The sequence below is a fragment of the Peromyscus maniculatus genome, chromosome 23 (assembly GCF_049852395.1).
Source record: "Peromyscus maniculatus bairdii isolate BWxNUB_F1_BW_parent chromosome 23, HU_Pman_BW_mat_3.1, whole genome shotgun sequence".
Taxonomy (NCBI): Eukaryota; Metazoa; Chordata; class Mammalia; order Rodentia; family Cricetidae; genus Peromyscus; species Peromyscus maniculatus.
In genome coordinates this window covers 58536884-58555181 of record NC_134874.1, presented here as the reverse complement: position 1 = coordinate 58555181, position 18298 = coordinate 58536884, and the positions used below count along the sequence as shown (strand labels likewise).

At 40.0% G+C, this 18298-nt stretch overlaps 1 pseudogene; it reads left to right on the top strand.

The window, feature by feature from the left end:
* Positions 1-310: 310 nt before the first annotated feature.
* The window catches only part of LOC102915471 (serine/threonine-protein kinase PLK1-like), a 30549-nt pseudogene continuing 12561 nt past the window's right edge, over positions 311-18298 (top strand).

Sequence of the window (18298 nt, the reverse complement as noted above, 5' to 3'; positions counted from 1 at the left end):
AAATATAAATTATTAACAATTTTGGAAAACCATCTCTCATGAGAATTTTAGCACTTTCTGGTACTTAACTACATTTCTGAGGAAGGTGGTAACATTAATACAAGGAATTTCTCTAATATTGTGTGATTAGACTTGTTTACAAATACTTTATAAAAGAACAAAATACAGCAATAGAAAAATCACACATGGTTAAAAGATCCACTTAGATGTATAGGATAGAAAAGAGCTCAAACTGTGCCACATTATGGGGCGACTTATAAGCCCCACCTCCCATAGGTAAGAAACATGGAGGTGGCCCTTTTCCTTTGATATGGAGGACAAAGAGCGCCAGTTGCAGAAGGAGAATAAAATAAAAGAAATGCAGAAAGGGGAGGTGCCGAAGTTCAAGGTCCTTCCTGTGCCCCATTTTGACACCATTAACTTGTCAGAGAAAAAGGTAAAGAATGTGACTCAAGCGGAGTTTTCTCCCTGGAGACAGACAAGAGAGGTGCCTATAAGGCTCAGATGTGGAAGCAACAGCTAGAGGAAGAACCAAAGCAGCAGAAGGAAGCAGCTTGCTTCAAGGCTTGTCCAAACACCATTGTCTTCCAGGAGTGCTTTGTTCCCAGGAAAGAGAAGAAATCAGCAGGCAGTGAGGGCTACCACACCCTCCTTCTACTGCCCAGTCTCACTAACAAACTCCTCTTCATCCTTCAGAGCCCCTCTTTTGAGTTACCATACCATACCTGTCAAAAGATGTAGGTTTTCTTTTAGCTTTTTTATATGCCCTTCATTCTAGTTAATTCTTTTCCGAATGTGTCACTTCCCCATCCATGTTTGAACCTTTCCACTCTGAGCATTTCCCCTCTCTACCTTGATTATTTTTTTTTACCCGTATCTACATGCCTCACGAGTCCATCCCCAATGGCCTGTCTCTAATTACCTGGCTTCCACATGTACTCCAAAACACACAAAAGAAAATATTCAAAGCCAGGATACCTGCGTGAGAGATAGTACAGTGTTTGTCTTAATGAGGCAGGGTCTCGTGTACTCGTGGCTGGCCTTTTACTCACTGTGTAGCCAGGATGACCTAGAACTTCTGATCCTTCAGCCTTCGCCTCCCATGTCCTTCAATTACAGGCAGGCAGCACCATGCCCTATTGTGTGAGTGCTGAGGATGGCGCCCAGGACAATGTGCATGCTAGGTAAACAACCGACCCATTGACCTACATCCCTAGACTAGGGAAGAAACATACAATAGGAAGAAAAACTGTATTTCAACACTAAGTTTATCATGGGTATATTTTGAGGCTGGTCTTTTCTATGATGCCCAGGATGATCTCAAAGCCCCGAGTTCAAGGGTTACCCCTGCCTGGGCCTCCTGAGTAAATGACACTGTGGGTGTGCACCTCCACGTGAAATGTATTTCTTGAGCAGATTCTTGGCATGGCTTTTCTGCACATCCATCTCTGTGAGCATTGATGGAAAATGCTGCTATGTATAGGAAAGAGTAGATGGATGGGGCCCCTGCTGGAAAAGTGGCCACAACTTCCCACTGACGTATGAACCCAATCTAGAACCTTTATTTACCTGAAACTGCCTCTAGATCTGATGATGTTTGACAAAATACCAGGACCTGAATGTTCAGGATGATGTTCTCATTCTTAAATTTCACCCCATACATAAATGGACTTAATATGAGTGACTATGGCACATAATGTCACCATCCAGACATAGGAATCCTGGAATAATTCAGTGAAAGAGGAATACTCATAACCAAATACTTCCTTGAAATGCTCAGAGCAGCAACGTTTTCTTCTACCTTGGGAACTTTGCAAATAGCTAGAAGACGACTCAGCTGAGGGGTTGCTATTTTTACCAATGTTGAAGACCACTCAACAAATAAAATACTGGAAAACCGAGTCCAGAAACCCAATAAAAAATATCCACCATGACCAACTAGGCTTCATCCCAGGGATGCAAGGGTGGTTCAACAAACAAAAATCTGTCAATGTAATACACCACATAAACAAACTGAAAGGAAAAAAAAAACATATGATCATCTCATTAGATGCTGAAAAAGCCTTTGACAAAATCCAACAACTCTTCATGATAAAGGTCCTAAAGAGATCTGGAATACATAACACATACCTAAATATAACAAAGGCAATTTACATCAAGCTGACAGTCAACATTAAATTAAATTGAGGTAAATTCAAAGCTCTTCCACTAAAATCAGGAAAAAGACAAGGCTGTCCACTCTCCCCATATTTATTCAATATAGTACTTGAAGTTCTAGTTAGAGCAATAAGGCAACAAAAGGAGATCAAGGGGATACAAACTGGAAAGGAAGAAGTCAAACTTTCCCTATTTGCAGACAATATGATAGTATACATAAGTGACCCCAAAAATTTTACCAGGGAACTCCTACAGCTGATAAACTCCTTTTAGTAATGTGGCAGAATACAAGATTAACTCAAAAAAATCAGTAGCCCTCCTATATACAAATGATAAATGGACTGAGAAAAAAATCAGAGAAACATCACCCTTTACAATAGCCACAAATAATATAAAATTCCTTGGGGTAATTCTAACTAAGCAAGTGAAAGACCTGTATGATAAGAACTTTAGGTTGCTGAAGAAAAAAAATCAAAGCAGATATTAGAAAATGGAAAGATCTCCCATGCTCATGGATAGGTAGAATTAAGAGTAAAATTGGTAATCTTACCAAAAGCAATCTATAGATTCAATGCAATCCCCATCAAAATTCCAACACAATTCCTCACAGGAACCGCAGGGCTGTTGGTTAACCAGGGCATCTGCTCTTGCTGATGGCTGTCCCCACCACTCAGCTGATATTTGAGAATGTTGCAAGTAGCTGTTACATGATTACCTTCTTGCCTGTGAGTTAGGGATGAAACAATCTCCTCACATGTATAGCCGATGGTGCACATAGTCTCCAGGACCTTGGGCAGGATTTCTTTGGTGGCAGGCAGTACATGCTCTTGAACTGGGCCCAGCCATGCTGTTTTCACAAGCTGACAGATTGTGAATCTGTAGCAGATAGGGACCATGAGTAGTCGGGCAATGATGAAATAACAGGGTTTTGAGAGATGGTAGGGAATGGGACACATTGTGGTGGTGATGACCCTATGCATACCTTCAAGGGTTTCTTCCATGTATGGAAAGTGCCCTGTGACTAAGACATATAGAACAATACCCAAGCTCCACATATCACCTGCCAGTCCATCATAGGGCTTTCTGGCCAAGATCTCTGGGGCCCAATAGAGCAAGGAGCCACAGATCTCCTCTAACATCTGCCCCTCTGTGATTTCAATTGCCATACCAAAGTCACAAAGTTTTGGATTTCCTGCTGCATCAACTAGGATGTTTTCTAATTTGATATCACAGTGTGCAATGTGTCTCTGGTGGAGGAAGTGAACCGCTGACACCACCTGCCGGAAAATCACTCTAGCCTCCTCCTCCTTTAGACAGCCCAGTGCCTGGAGGCAGCTCTCCAGATCTTCTCCTGCCACATACTCCATAATCAGATAAGTGGTTGTCAGTGTGTCAATCATGTCAAAAAATCGAACGATGTTCCTATGTTCTAAAGACTGAAGGATGTTCACTTCAGTACTGATGTCAGCCACACTGTTGGTGTTTTTCTCAAGGACCTTGACAGCCACTCGTGTATGTGTGGGAAGGTGGCAGGCCAGCTTCACCTCCCCGAAGGAACCACAACCTAGAGATGTTAACATCCTGAAATCCTTTTCAAGAATATCCTCATCCATGTGGCTGCCCATGGTGTTCTGCTCAATTTCAACCACTTTATCTTGTGGGCAATCTCAGACCCACACAATGCTAAAAGAAAAAGATTAATGCACTTTTAGAAGGGGAGGACATAGCTTTGGATTCTCTATTATGAAATTGAGATATCCCAAACAATCTAATGATGCTCTTAAAGGATATAAAAATATTGGAATAACCCAAACCCAAGGCAGTGGATAAAAAATCTTAGGAAAGATCAGAATTGGTATAAATAAATTTGGTATGTAAAGGAAAATCCTGAGAATCCTGAAAGAATGATCTGCTCTGTTCACAGATGTGCCACGATGCAAACAAAGAGAGCTCAGATAAAAATAACAATATAGAAAAATTGATGTTATAACTGATACAACTACAGTCCAGATGGTCTTTAGGATGTTACAGTATTTATAGTCCAGAAAATTATAAAATATGAAAGGAATTCCTAGACATGTGTGGATATTGAGTTAAAATAAAATAAAAACACTTAAACACATAAGTCATAAACACCAGTGTAGATTGGCAACCAAAACATCTCCAAATAAGGCAGAGCCCAGATCTCATGGATTCCCTGAATCATTCAAAGCTTTGCAGAAGAATGAAGACCAGGGTCATAGATAATACTTCAAGAAAGAAAAAGCAAAGGAACACATCCAACCACATCCCTGTGCCAGTGATAGCCTGATCCCACCACCAAGTAAGCTCAACAAAAGGAACAAGTGTGAGCTCCTTTCTTTGATGAACATAGATGTGAAAATCATTCATGAGAGTCCCTCATACTTCACCTCCATCTCAGCAACACACTAAAGAGCCTTTGTTCAAGTTCAGAATGGCAGAAGTAACATTGTAACAAATGGAACAACAGCATAGCACATAAGGAGAATGTGGGAAGAATCCACACTCAGCACAGTGACTAGAGAACTGCTGTGTTATAAGGAAAGTAGCTAAACTAGATATAGTTTTTAGGAGACAAGGCAGGTCCACAGACAGAAACAGGATCTACTTTGTCTCTCCTGGTCACAGGAAGGAGAGGGCTAGGCTTGTGTAAAGTCACAGTATCAGTCACAAAGATATGGTGGGGGACTGACACAGTACAGAGGAACATGATCAAAGTACAGTATAGGCATGTATGGAAATGTATCATGCAATTGCTTATGAGAATGTATATAAAAATTATCCCGAGATAACCCATACTCAGAATGATAAACATGGTATGTATTCACTCACAAGTAGATACTAGATGCAAAGCAAAGGTTAACCAGATTACAACCCACAGCTCCAGAGAAGCTAGCTAACAATGAAGATGCCAAGAGAGACTCATAGATAGTCCAACAAAGGAGAAATAGATGAGATCTACATGAGCACACTGGGGTTAGTTGGGGTAATGGAGGGCAAGAAATGGAGGATGAGAACATAAGGGAATGGGGGGGGGGTTGAGCTGGAAAAATGGACAGAGTGGGAGAGCAAGGAAAGTGATAACATAATAAAAGAAGACATCATTGGAATACAGAGAAACAGGGTGCTAGAGAAGTTCTCAGGAATCCACAAGGATGACCCCACCTTAGACTATTAGCAATAGTCAAGAGGGTGCCTGAACTGTCCTACTCCAGTAATCAGAACAGTGAATAGCCTAACTGTCATCATAGAGCCTCCATGCAGTAACTGATAGAAGCAGATGCAGATATCCACAACCAAGGCCAGGCCAAGCTCCAGGAGTCCAAACAATGAGAGAGAGGAGGGATTCTATGAGCAAGGGACATTGAGAACACGAAGGAAAAACATACAGAGACAACTAGCCAAACTAGAGGAAACACATGAACTGTGGACCAATAGCTGAGGAGCCCCCATGGGACTGGACTAAGCCCTCTGGATAGGCAAAACTGTTGTTTAGCTTGAACTGGCTAGGGGGCCCCCAGGCAGTGGGATTGGGATCCATGCCTGGTGCATAAGCAGGCTTTTTGGAACTCAGTGCCTATGATGGGACACCTTGTGCAGACTTAGTGCAGGGAGAGGGGCTTGGACCTGCCTCAACGTATGTACCAGGCTATGCTGACTCCCCATGGGAGACCTTGCCTTGGAAGAGATGGGAATGGGTGTGGGTTGGGAGGAAGGCTTGGGAGTGGGAGGAGGGAGGATGGGGAAATCTGTGGTTGGTATGTAAAATGAAAAGAAAAATTTATAATAATAAAAATAAAATGAAATTCTGAAAGAACAAAAAATGAATGTTACTTCAAAAGAATTTACACATTAAAAAAAAGAAAAAACAAAATTTAAATATAATCAAATTGAGTCTTGTTATCCCATGTTTAGTTGATATCCCTTGGGGCCTGCTCTTTTCTCAAGGAAAACTGAGGAGCATTGGATCTGGTGGAGAGAGCAGGTGAGGGGCAACTGGGAGGAGTGGAGGGAGGAGAGGATGCAGTCAGGATGTAGTGTACAAAATAAGAATAAATATAAAGAAAACTGAAAAAAATAAATATAAATATGAAGCACCAAATCTAAATCTCAGGACCCAAAACTAACAAACTGGAAATCAACTTGTCCAATCTCAACAACTATCAGCAATGATCTGTAGCATTTCAGTAGTTCCTAAAACAGAGGGAAGGCACACTTTCAAGCACAGTTCATTAATATTATTAATATTATTAATAATATTACCCCAATTTCCAAAACATACAAGACATTTCAAAAAGATCCTAGTATCAGCCAATATCCTTGACTGACAGATTGGAAAAAACCTGAATGAGAATAATTGATAGCTCACCTCAAATTCAACACCACACTAATAAGACCAGACTTCATGATCAAGACATCTTTAACCAGGAACACTCAAGATTCGTACACAGACACAAATTGCCAAAGGGCATAGCATACATACCACACTGAGGTAAGTCCTAAATCAGACATCAGTGGAATGGGATGCCTAATTCAGGAAAAACTTAAAATTAGTGAAAGTGTTACTACAAATATGTCAGTTCCACAAACACAAGTGTCACATTTTGTTCACTCCAGTACATGAGCAGGCAAGGGGATAGCCTTTGTAAAATGGGTCCCTTTGACAAAGTACTTGTCCAATTCAGTGGGTCGGGAAGTAAAATATAGCAGATAAATATGATCAAAATAGAGTACAGCCAGATGTCAGTCATGATCAAATTCCTCATCCTATGCATTTAATATATAACAATAAATTTGTAAAATACACAAGAACACTGCCAAAAATGACAAAGAAAAGAAGGTGATAGAAGGAAAATAAGTTGAGAGGAAGAAAAAGGAACTACAGAAAAAAAATACTACTCAAACCAATAATGTAATTAAAGAAATAATTAAATACAATTTACAAAATCCCAAACTGAGAACTTGGGAAACGTACTTACTATGTACAGTTCCAACAGGTCAGGGCAAAGGTCAAGTATATGGGAAACAACAGAGTCCAACTGCTCTCCCACCAACCAACAGATTTTCTGAAGTACAGACAAAACCCAACCTGAGGCAGTGCCTTTTCATTGGCTAGTATCTAGCACACCTCACAAGGATTCCGTGTGATGTCACATGCTATGGACCAATTAAGGCTCAGAAAAAAACCACAGTGATTTTTAAAAATTATTTTCTGTTAAATTATTAAAATTTTTTTCCATTCATGTTCTTGTTTCCAAGGAAATGCCCTTAGCAGAGAGGGCTGCTATCCTTCCCAACCCCACTCCTGTTACTTTCCCAGAAGCCAAGACAGATACATTGCTGTCACACAGTCACACATTGAACATATCTCTCCCACCCACCCTGTGAATATAATCAATGAGCTCTTCAAGTAGCCTAAATTCCAGATCCCATCCTCCGTCATGTAGCATAGGTCTCATATTAACCAAGCCTGCTTCTTTATGTCGAAGCAACTCCTTTCCCCTCAGACACCATGAAGTTAATGGAGACACACTTTGTCTGGTGGGAATAAAACTCCTTCAGACACGCACATAGTGTCCAGACCATCTTTACTAATGACCTTTTGTCTGAAAGGAAGATCTGTCCATGCATCACTGTCCTTCTGTAAGCTCTGGCCATTCCCTCTTTCCCCTGATAAGAAATAAAAATACATCCAAGAAGGAGGGAAATAATAAGTCAAAAGAAATATTAAAGTCTAGGAAATAAAACTAGACAAACACTCTGAGTACTGAGTATCAAGAAAGACTCATACAGTGACCAGGACAATTCACTGATGAATTCTGTCATCTCAACATCTAACAGCAATGTTCTCCAGATATTTCAGTATCCTATAAGTCTGAGGGAAGGAACATTTTCAAATTTTTCTCATCAAAGATGCATTATTTTTATTCTCACACCAAGTAAATCCAACTTAAAAAGAGGGTGGTGTCAGGCAATATCCTGGACTAACAGATTATAAAAATCCTTAATGAGAGATAGCTCACACCAAATTCAACAACACATTAAGACCATACATCTCGATCACCCAGGAACATTAGGATTCGTCCACACATACAAACTGACACAAAGCAGAGCACACACACAACACTGAGGTAAGTCCTATAATCGTACATCAAAGGAATGAAATGCCTTTTTCAGGAAAACATTTGGAATTGGAGAAAGTGCTACTTCAAATGTTCCAGTTCCACAAATACCAGTGTCAAATTTTGTTTCCTAGGCATTCTGAACAAGCAGAGGAGAGAACCTTAGATCATTTGGAAGTACTTGTCACATTCAATGTGTGGGTAAGTGAAATATAGCATGAAAATATAATCAAAATGCAAAATAGTCACATATGGGAAGTCATGATCAAATTCCTCATGCTATAGAGTTAATCTATACCATGATATGTGTAAATTCCACAAGAACGAAGGCAAAAATGACAAAGAAAGAAATTGATAAAAGGAAAATGAGGTGAAATAAGGAAAAAGCATTTACAGGCACAAATCAAAACCCAAACCAAAGATGTAAATAAAGCAATGAATAGATACCAATAGATACAAAAGCCCAAACTGAAAGCCTGGGAAATATACTCACTAAGTCGAGATCCAACAGGCTTTGAAAAGTCCAAATTTAGCAGAAGCAACTGAATCCAACTGCTCTCCCACCAACCAACTGCTTCTTTGAAGTACAAAGACTAAACCCAGCCCTACGTGGCGCCCTTTTATTGGCTGATATCTAGCTTATATCACTTGGACTCCATGTGATGTCACATGCAATGGTCCAATCAAGGCTTGGCAAAATCCATAGTGATTTTTAAATTTTTTTCTCTCACATTCTTGTGTCAAGCCACTCTACTACTAATTTTTTCCTGGTTATGATCTAATAGTTGGCAAAGATCTACTTACAGGAGGCAGGGTTTATTGAACTTCAGATATAGAAACACAAGTCAACCCAATGGGAGGAAATAATGGCATGGACATCAGCAGAGTTGTCCGGTTGGTTATATGGCATTTGTCATCTCAATATTCTTCTGACATTTCCTTGACCTATCCAAGTAGCACTAATGCAATCTCAAACATGTGTCTCTAGTCAGGAATGTCAAGTTACATTTTAGGTGCCCTGACAGATACAGTCATCTGTGGTTCTTTCTTCTTGACTTTAGTCAGAGTATCTGCATGTGAACAGGCCAATGTTCATGCCTGTCTATTGGACCACCTGACACACACAAACTCAGTCAGTGTGATCCCCAGGCTCCTTGGTATTTGACTCTTCCAAGGAAGTGTGCATCAGGGTTTCCGACTTAACTGACCAGTGTTTTGAGGCATGCCCAGAGTCCTGTGAGGAGGGAGGGCCTCAGAGGGTATTGCATCTGGGACGTCTTTTGCTGAGGAAAGCCATATGCATGGTGTGGAGTTGAACCCACACAGAGGCATTGTGTGTTATATAGCAAGCAGACCAGATGTTAAGGGATGGTGCATTGTGGACCATATCATCTCAATACTACACTTGGATGTTGGGTGTGCGTTTGAAATTGGGGATATTTTTACTTATGGCTGCTGTTCTTTCTCTAATTCAGTTGATTGTGATACTGAGGTTCTGGTGATACAAGGAGATTGGAGGATTTTGAAGAGTTTGGGCCTCTATGGTGATAGTAGGTCATTATTCACAGACTTTTGAGGGTTCTACCTACCTCAGGTTCTGGCCTCCAGTTCAGGTTCCTTGTACTCTACTCTGTAAAGAGTTGATACACTCACATCTCACCACCTGCAGCTCTCCTGAATCCTACAATGTCTGCTCTTTAATATTGGTGATATCTCTTAAAAACAAGGAAGCAAAATAAGCCTATCTGCCATTACATTTTCATTTCAGGTAATTTTTCTCACAGGGAACAGAGAAGTAAATTATAAAAATGATGAGCAACTATTTGTCCAGAAATCAATATATGTAATTCTTTATATATATGAACTGATATGTATTTTTGGATTCTGTTAGAATATTGGAATACTAGAACTGGAGAGGTGTGTTTTAAAGAAGTTTTAGGTTAAAGTGTGGGGTCTGAGTGTGTAAATGTCTTTGTTGTACCTTATGTCTCTCTCCACAGTACTTGTTGTTGTTACTATAAGAATTAAACTGAACATTGCTTATTTTAATAAATTTTGATCTAGAGTAAAAGCTATCTTTTGGGAGGTAATCTGTCGAGGTTTGTTTACCAGCATCAAGTATTTATTACATTTTAAAGAAAGAGCATGAGCTCTGAAGACTAGATAGTTACAGCTATAGTTTTCCATGCTAACAAATGTAGAAAAGAAACTCACTAAAGAGGTGTAAGTGTACAAGTCTGAAAGACATCAAAAGACAGTTTTCGGTTAGTAACACAAGTTAGGGTAGGAAATGAATTAGATACAACATTTTGGACTCACTAAAATAGGATAAATAATGGAGCTCTTTGTCTGAATTTGTCAAATGTTAATGGGCTGGACATTGTTAATGTAATTCTTGACTGTATGTATTGTATATACTTATTGTATATAGTTTTTCTTATATTAGCTATCACCTCCTCTTATTATTTTAGACAAAAGTGTGGAAATGTGGTGATATATTGTGCACCCTAATAAAATTTACCTGAAGATCAGAGAACAGAACAAGCCCCAAGATTAAACATAGATGCTAAACAGTGGTGGCACATACCTTTAATCCTAGCACTCCTAAGGCAGAGATCTTCTGGATGTCTGTGAGTTCAAAGCCACCCTGGACTACATAAGATTGAGTCAATCTAGGAGATAAACAGAGTCAAACAGTGGTGGCCTTTTTGGGTGAGGAAGCTCATTCACCCTGAATCCTATCAGCTGAGGACTTTTCATGCTGAGGAGTCCTAGAGGTAAGACCTGGCAGTGGCTTGTTCCCTTGTCCCTCTGATCTTCTGACAAAGTTTAGTGTGGTACACAATATATCATGAACAAGCTCATTTTAAAGAATTCCACCTGGGCAGTGGTGGCTCTTGCCTTTAATGCCAGCACTCAGGAGGCAGAAGCAGGTGGATCTCAGTGAGTTTGAGACCAGCCTGGTATACAAAGCAAGTTCCAGCACAGCCAGGGCTGTTACACATGGAAACCCTGTCTCAAATAAACAAACAGAAAAAGACAATTTCCTCTTCTCTTATGACCAATTTTTTGTTACTTCTTTTTCAGTTAATCACTGCAGAAACTTAAACTTGCTCAGGAAATGAAAGGAAAACTTTGTTTCTCCCATGAGGTCTCACAGGATACACAAAGGACACTGAAGGGCAGGCCATATGCACGGCAGTAGATGGCAACACAAAATGAACTCAACGGGGAATGATGACTTTTTCTATTTGTTTGTTTCCTATTCTGGATTATTTTTATTGACTTATTTATTTTACATGTCTGTGTGTTTTTAATGAGAGGGCAAGAGAAAAGATGTATTTTGGGGTGGATAGGAAGGTGAAAGAGATCTGGGAGGAGTGGGGGAAGGAAAACCCTGATAACAATATAGTGTATGGAAAAAAAAACTATTTTCAATAAACAACAAAATTAAAAAATGAAATCTATGATATCTTGGAAGTTTTGGGGCTCATAATATTCTGTTTTTGCAAAATCTAGCTTCCACACATTTGCTTAGATATTATGGTTTCCAATTATATTTTTTATCTTTCCTTTTCATTTATGGAAAATATCTTTTTTTCTTACATGATATATCCTAATTACAGTTTCCCCAATCTGTCCTTCTCCATGTTCCACCCCATCACTCCTCCTGCTCAGATCTAACTCCATTCTATCTCTCATTAAAAAACATTAGCCTTCTAAAAAATATTTATAAAATATAATATAATATGGCAGTATATCAAACAAAAACTAGCACATCAAGCCGGGCGGTGGTGGCGCACGCCTTTAATCCCAGCACTCGGGAGGCAGAGCCAGGCGGATCTCTGTGAGTTCAAGGCCAGCCTGGGCTACCAAGTGAGCTCCAGGAAAGGCGCAAAGCTACGCAGAGAAACCCTGTCTCGAAAAACCAAAAAAAAAAAAAAAAAAAAAAAAAAAAACTAGCACATCAGAATAGTAGAAAACTACCACACAAGAGGAAAATTGCCCAAGAGAACACACAAAAAACAGATATAGACACAGTGACCCACTTGTTCATGCTCTCAGGAATCTCATAAAACCACTTATAAAGAAGCCATAATACATATACAAAATACATAATAAAATACAAAAGAGAAAAAATGAAAAGCCTGACAGGGCATTATGACAGAAGGATGCTTCAAAGACACCACTGAGTTATTTTTTCTGTTGGCAATCCAGTGTTAGTTTTGTATCCTATACTTAGAAGGAGCTTTTGTTTCCTTAGTGAGACTCTCTTGGAAAAAAGTAGACTTTCCATTTGCAATTGCTTAGAAATGGGAAACAGATACTGGGTTAGGAATGGAGGAATGTGAACACATCCACTTGTGCCCCATCAGGTACAGACCAGTGCAGGCCCTGTGCATGTTGTCACAGTCTGTGTGAGATCACATGTGTGCCTATCTTGTTGATGTAGAGGGCCTTGTTCTTCTAGTGTCCTCTAGTCCTTCTCCCTCCAACACTCTTTCTACCTCATCTACCACAGTGATCCCTACATCCTGAGGGGAGGGATTAGAGGGAGACATAACATTCAGGGCTGAGAGTTCCAAGGTCTATCATTCTCAGCATAATGTCTGACTGTGGGTCTCTCTATTTGCTCTCATCTGCTGCAGGAGGAAGCTTCTCTGACAGTGGTTGAAGAAGGCACTGATCTATTGCAGAATGTCATTAGGAGTCATCTTATTTCTATGGCCTTTTAATAGAACAGTGGTATTTGGTTTTACCCTCCTCCCTTGTTCCGTTTACTTTCAGGTGTTTGGCACACACACAAAAGTGTCAGGTGTGTTTTCCATAGAGTGGACCTACAGTCAAATCAGATGTTGACTGATTACTCCCTCAAAATCTATGCCACAGTTGCACTAGCTTATATTGCAGGCAAGACACCTGTGTGTGTAAATGTGTGTTTATGTGTGTGTGTGCCTACCTTTCCATGTGTTCTACACATTTTACCTAGTTTTGCTGTTGTTTGTTTTATTTTGTTCTGGTTGGGAGTTTTTCCTGTTTGTTTCCTAAAGAGAGAGAAAAAGGGGTCAGGGAGCTGGTTGGTTGGCTTTAAGGAGGATTTGGGAGGAGATGAGGGAAGAGAAACCATGATAACAACTTATCGTATGAGAAAATGTATTTATAAAAGTCACCCTGATGAGCCCATTCACAAAGATAGACTCTGGCTTGTTTTCAGTTTACCTGTAGTGATTGGTATAAGTTTTCCTCTACCTTATTCTTGAAAGTTTACAGCTTGTAAACTACAAAAAATTTGACAAACGACAAGGTACAAGGCAGACAACACATAATGTCTTACATTTTATGCAAATGTACACTGCACATGAAATAAGAAGAGTCAGAAATGTTGTTCCCAAAGAATTACAAATCTCTTAAGCAATACTGATAAAATATGGAGAAATGAGTACTCATAAATACGCAGGAGTTACACAATAAAGAATAAAGGGTAATTTATCAAAATTGAAAAATTGTGAGTGAGTGAGTAGAAAAGCCATTTTGATATCTATAGTGAAAGATAGACATGAGCACAGATTCTACAGAACTGGTCACAGCAGGACATTTCACAATCTGTACAGATTTAACAAAAGCTTCATGTAATTGGGTAAATATCTTATTAACTGACATCTGACTTTGGGTTATAATTAAGAAATTAATTGGTCTATTCTATTCTAGTAGGCAGCTAATTGTGCAGTTTTTTTGCAGAGTAATTCCTTCATGTCAAAATTATATTCATTTTAAAAAATGTGCCTTTCTTCATAGCCAAGCATACATGAAATGTAAGCACGATGAATCCAGGAAACATACCAAGGGCATCAAAAACACCTGGATACATATGAAAACATATGATGCTGTAAAGGCAAACTTATGCAGTTTGGAAGAGGTAACGAATACATAAGCATCCCATTGATATTGTCTTTCATATTGATTGAGAGAGAGAATTGATTTTTATGAAAACAGGCTTTCTAATTAAGAGAACTATGTAAAAACAATAGAAGAGGAGAGAATGAAGAACAATTTCATCAATAAACAGAACCAACAAACATAAAATCTCAAATTGCTATATGATCTCTGACAATTGGATTTGTGCTAAACAGGCTTGAAGACGTCTATGTAATTAAGAAAAACATGGAGTAATCTGTAAGATCCACAGAGGTATGCCAGGAAAGAATGGAAGGCAATAGTGGAGCCCTTGTTGCATATAATAATTATGTGTCCATGCTCAGAGTAAGCTTCTGACTCAATAAATGGAGGAGAGGTGCTCAGCCAAATTCCACAGAGCACAAGTTGGATAATGGTGCAGATGGGAATTATGAAGTTAGGTGCTCTTGATACCATTATCCACCTTATCAGTCTCCCTACAACAGTTATCTTGAAAGCCAGAACCACAGTAATAGTTTTGGCCAAGACTGTGGAGAGAGCCACCATGAACAGAACTACAAATGTGCTCTGCTGCAGGATACAGGTGGCTGTGTTAGGACGGCCAATGAAGAGCAATGGACAGAGAAAACAGAAGGTCAGAGTGATGATCAGGATGTAAGTGAGAACCTGATTGTTGGCCTTGACAATGGGAGTGTGGTGGTACTTCACAAAAACACTAGAACACCAGCTGTTAGTGAAGAGACACCCAGGACCAAGTAGGTGAGTGTCTTTCCCAAAGGTTCTTCATGTTACTGCTTTCTGGAGGCAGTGGTTATGCTCTGTGTTTGCATATGACTTTCTGGACATGTCATACAATGATTCATATCTACTAGGAACAAAAGTACTTGTGGGTTTCTGCTCAGGTTCCCCTTTTACTTCAAGCCAATTCTCTGCACCAGCTCTCTGGCATTTGCCCACATTTCCTTTGATTTTTCAGACTCAAGTAAATCATTGCTCAATAGCGAAAATTCCCAAATGCTTTCAATTAACCATTCCAGATTGGTATTGCCCATCTACTTTGTTGGAATAAAGTGAACAATCTATCCTTTACAGTGTTATACTTCAATATATTTTCAATTAAGTGATAATTTGTATTTACTTATATTGACAAAAATTATTGAAATAAATTACACAAACCTAACATGATCATAGAATTTCCTCTTTCTGCAGCACATTTCCTATCAATAGTTTATTGATCTCATCATTTCCTTATGCTAGAGGGCCTGGGAGACTCATATGGGATTGAATGTGTGTTATATATGAAGAATGCTTCCTATCCCTGATTATATCCTGTAGTATATATGTTGTAACAAAGTTATTTATGACTCATCAGGGATAAATTCTGCAGTCTCAATATGTAATACCACTCTTTCAACATACTGAGAGCTAGTAACTATGTTGAGAGGTTCAGAAAAATCCATTAATACCAACAGAATAGCATATAATTCCAATTTTTGAACTGAATTATAAGGACTTTGAACCAATTTACTTAAATTATTTGACATGTAACTTGCCTTTCCTTGTTTGTTTGCAACTGTATAAAATGTACAAGCTCCAGATATGGGTGTTTCCCAAACAATTCAAGGCAGAATCCAATCAGCACTTCAAGTACTGGCATAAAAACCGACATGTGGACCACTCGAATCAAACTGAAGACCCTACATTAATCCGCACACCTATGAACATATGATTTTCGACAAAGAAGGCAAAACTGTACAATGGAAAAAAGAAAGTATCTTCAACAAGTGATGCTGGCACAACTGGATATCAACATGTAGAAGGCTGCAAATAGATCCATATCTGTCAACATGCACAAAACTTAAGTCCAAGTGGATCATAGACCTCAACATAAATCCTGCGACTCTGAACCTAATAGTAGAGAAAGTAGGAAGTAGTCTTGAACGAATTGGCATAGGGGATCACTTCCTAAATATAACACCAGTAGCAAAGATACTGAGAGGAACAATCTATCAATGGGACCTCTTGAAACTGAGAAGCTTTTGTAGACCAAAGGATATGGCCAACAAGGCAAAGTGACAGCCTACAGAATGGGAAAAGGTCTTCACCAACCCCACATCTGACAGAGGACTGCTATCCAGAACATATAAAGAACTCAAGAAATGAGACATCAAAATGCCCAACAGTCCAATTAAGAAATGGGCTATTGAACTAAACAGAGAATTCTCAAACTAAACAGAGGAAGCTCAAATGGCTGAAAGACATCTAAGGAATTGCTCAACACCCCTAGTCATCAGGGAAATGCAAATCAAAATGACTCTGAGATACCATCTCACACCTGTCAGAATGGCTAAGATCAAAAACACTGAAGACACTTTATGCTGGAGAGGATGTGGAGCTGGGGGTACTCTACTCCACTGCTGTTGGGAATGCAAGCTTGTACAACCACTTTGGAAATCAATATGGCCCTTTCTTAGAAAATTGGAAATCATTCTCCCTCAAGACCCAGCTATACCACTCTTGGGCATACACCCAAGGAATGCTCAATCATACCACAAAAGCCCTTGCTCAGCTATGTTCATAGCAGCATTGTTTGTAATAGCCAGAACCTGGAAACAACCTAGATGCCCTTCAACTGAAGAATGGATAAATAAAATGTGGTGCATATACACAATGGAATACTACTCAGCAGAGAAAAACAATGACATCCTGTGATTTGCAGTCAAATGGATGGATCTAGAAAAAAATCATCCTGAGTGATGTAACCCAGACTAAGAAAGACAAACATGGTATGTACTCACTCATAGGAGGATACTAGATGCAAAACAAAGATGACTAGACTGCTACTCACAACTCCAGGGAGGCTACCTAGAAAACAGTACACTCCCCCAAAAAAACACAGGGATCTCCCAATGACAGAGAAATGGATGAGATCTACATGAACAACCTGGACGTGAGAGGGGGGGTAATGAAGGGCAAGGGTCGAGGGAAAGAGAGCTTAGGGGAGCGGGAGATCCCAGCTGGATCAAGAACAGATAGGGAGAACAAGGAATAAGAGACCATGATAAACGAAGGCCACATAAGAATAGGAAGAAGCAAAGTGATAGAGAGGTCCACAGAAATCTACAAAGATACCTTGTGGTGGTATTGTGTTCCCCAAAATATTGTGTACTCTAATAAATTTATCTGGGGTCAGAGAACAGACAGTCACTAAATACAAAGGCTAGAAAATGGTGGCACTCACACCTTTAATCCTAGCATTTGAGAGATAGAAATCCCTCTGGATCTCTGTGAGTTCAAGGCCACATTGGAAATAGCCAAGCATGATGACACACGCCTTTAATCCCAGAAAGCCAGCCTTTAATCCCAGGGAGTGGTGGTAGAAAGCAGAAAGACATATGAGGTGTGAGGACCAGAAACTAGAAGCTTTTGGCTGGTTAAGCTTTTGGCTGGTTAAGCATTTGGCTGGATAAGCATGTGGCTGGTTAAGCTTCAGGCCTTCCAGCAGCAGTTCAGCTGAGAGCCATTGGGATGAGGACACAGAAGCTTCCAGTCTGAGGAAACAATACCAGCTGAGAAGTTGACCAGGTGAGGTTAGCTGTGGCTTGTTCTGTCTCTCTGATCTACCAGCATGGACCCCAATAACTCGCCTCAGGTTTGATTTTATTAATAAGAACTTTGAAGGTTCATGCTACATCTGGCGCCCAACGTTTGTGTTACGAATTCATGAAAAAACTGTTTGCCTGTGACCTTGTGAGCCCCAGCTCAAGCCCAAACTACACTCAGCCAGTGGTGGTGGCGGCGCACGCTGGTAGAATTTTCTGAAGGAGACAGAGGCAGTAGGATCCCGAGTTTGAGGCCAGCCTAGGAGGCTTGGGAGAAGCTTTGGCCGGGACTGAGCCACAAACAGTGGTGGGACCATGGAAGCAGTGGCTAATGCTCCACGTTGCCAGCTCCTTCTCATCATGTTGGTGACTGCGGTGATGCTGCTACCTGGGACGAAGGGTTTACCGCTGCTGGTTCAGAGAAGAATTGCCAGGACCATCGTGTTACAAGAAAGCATCGGCAAAGGTCAGTTTGGAAAA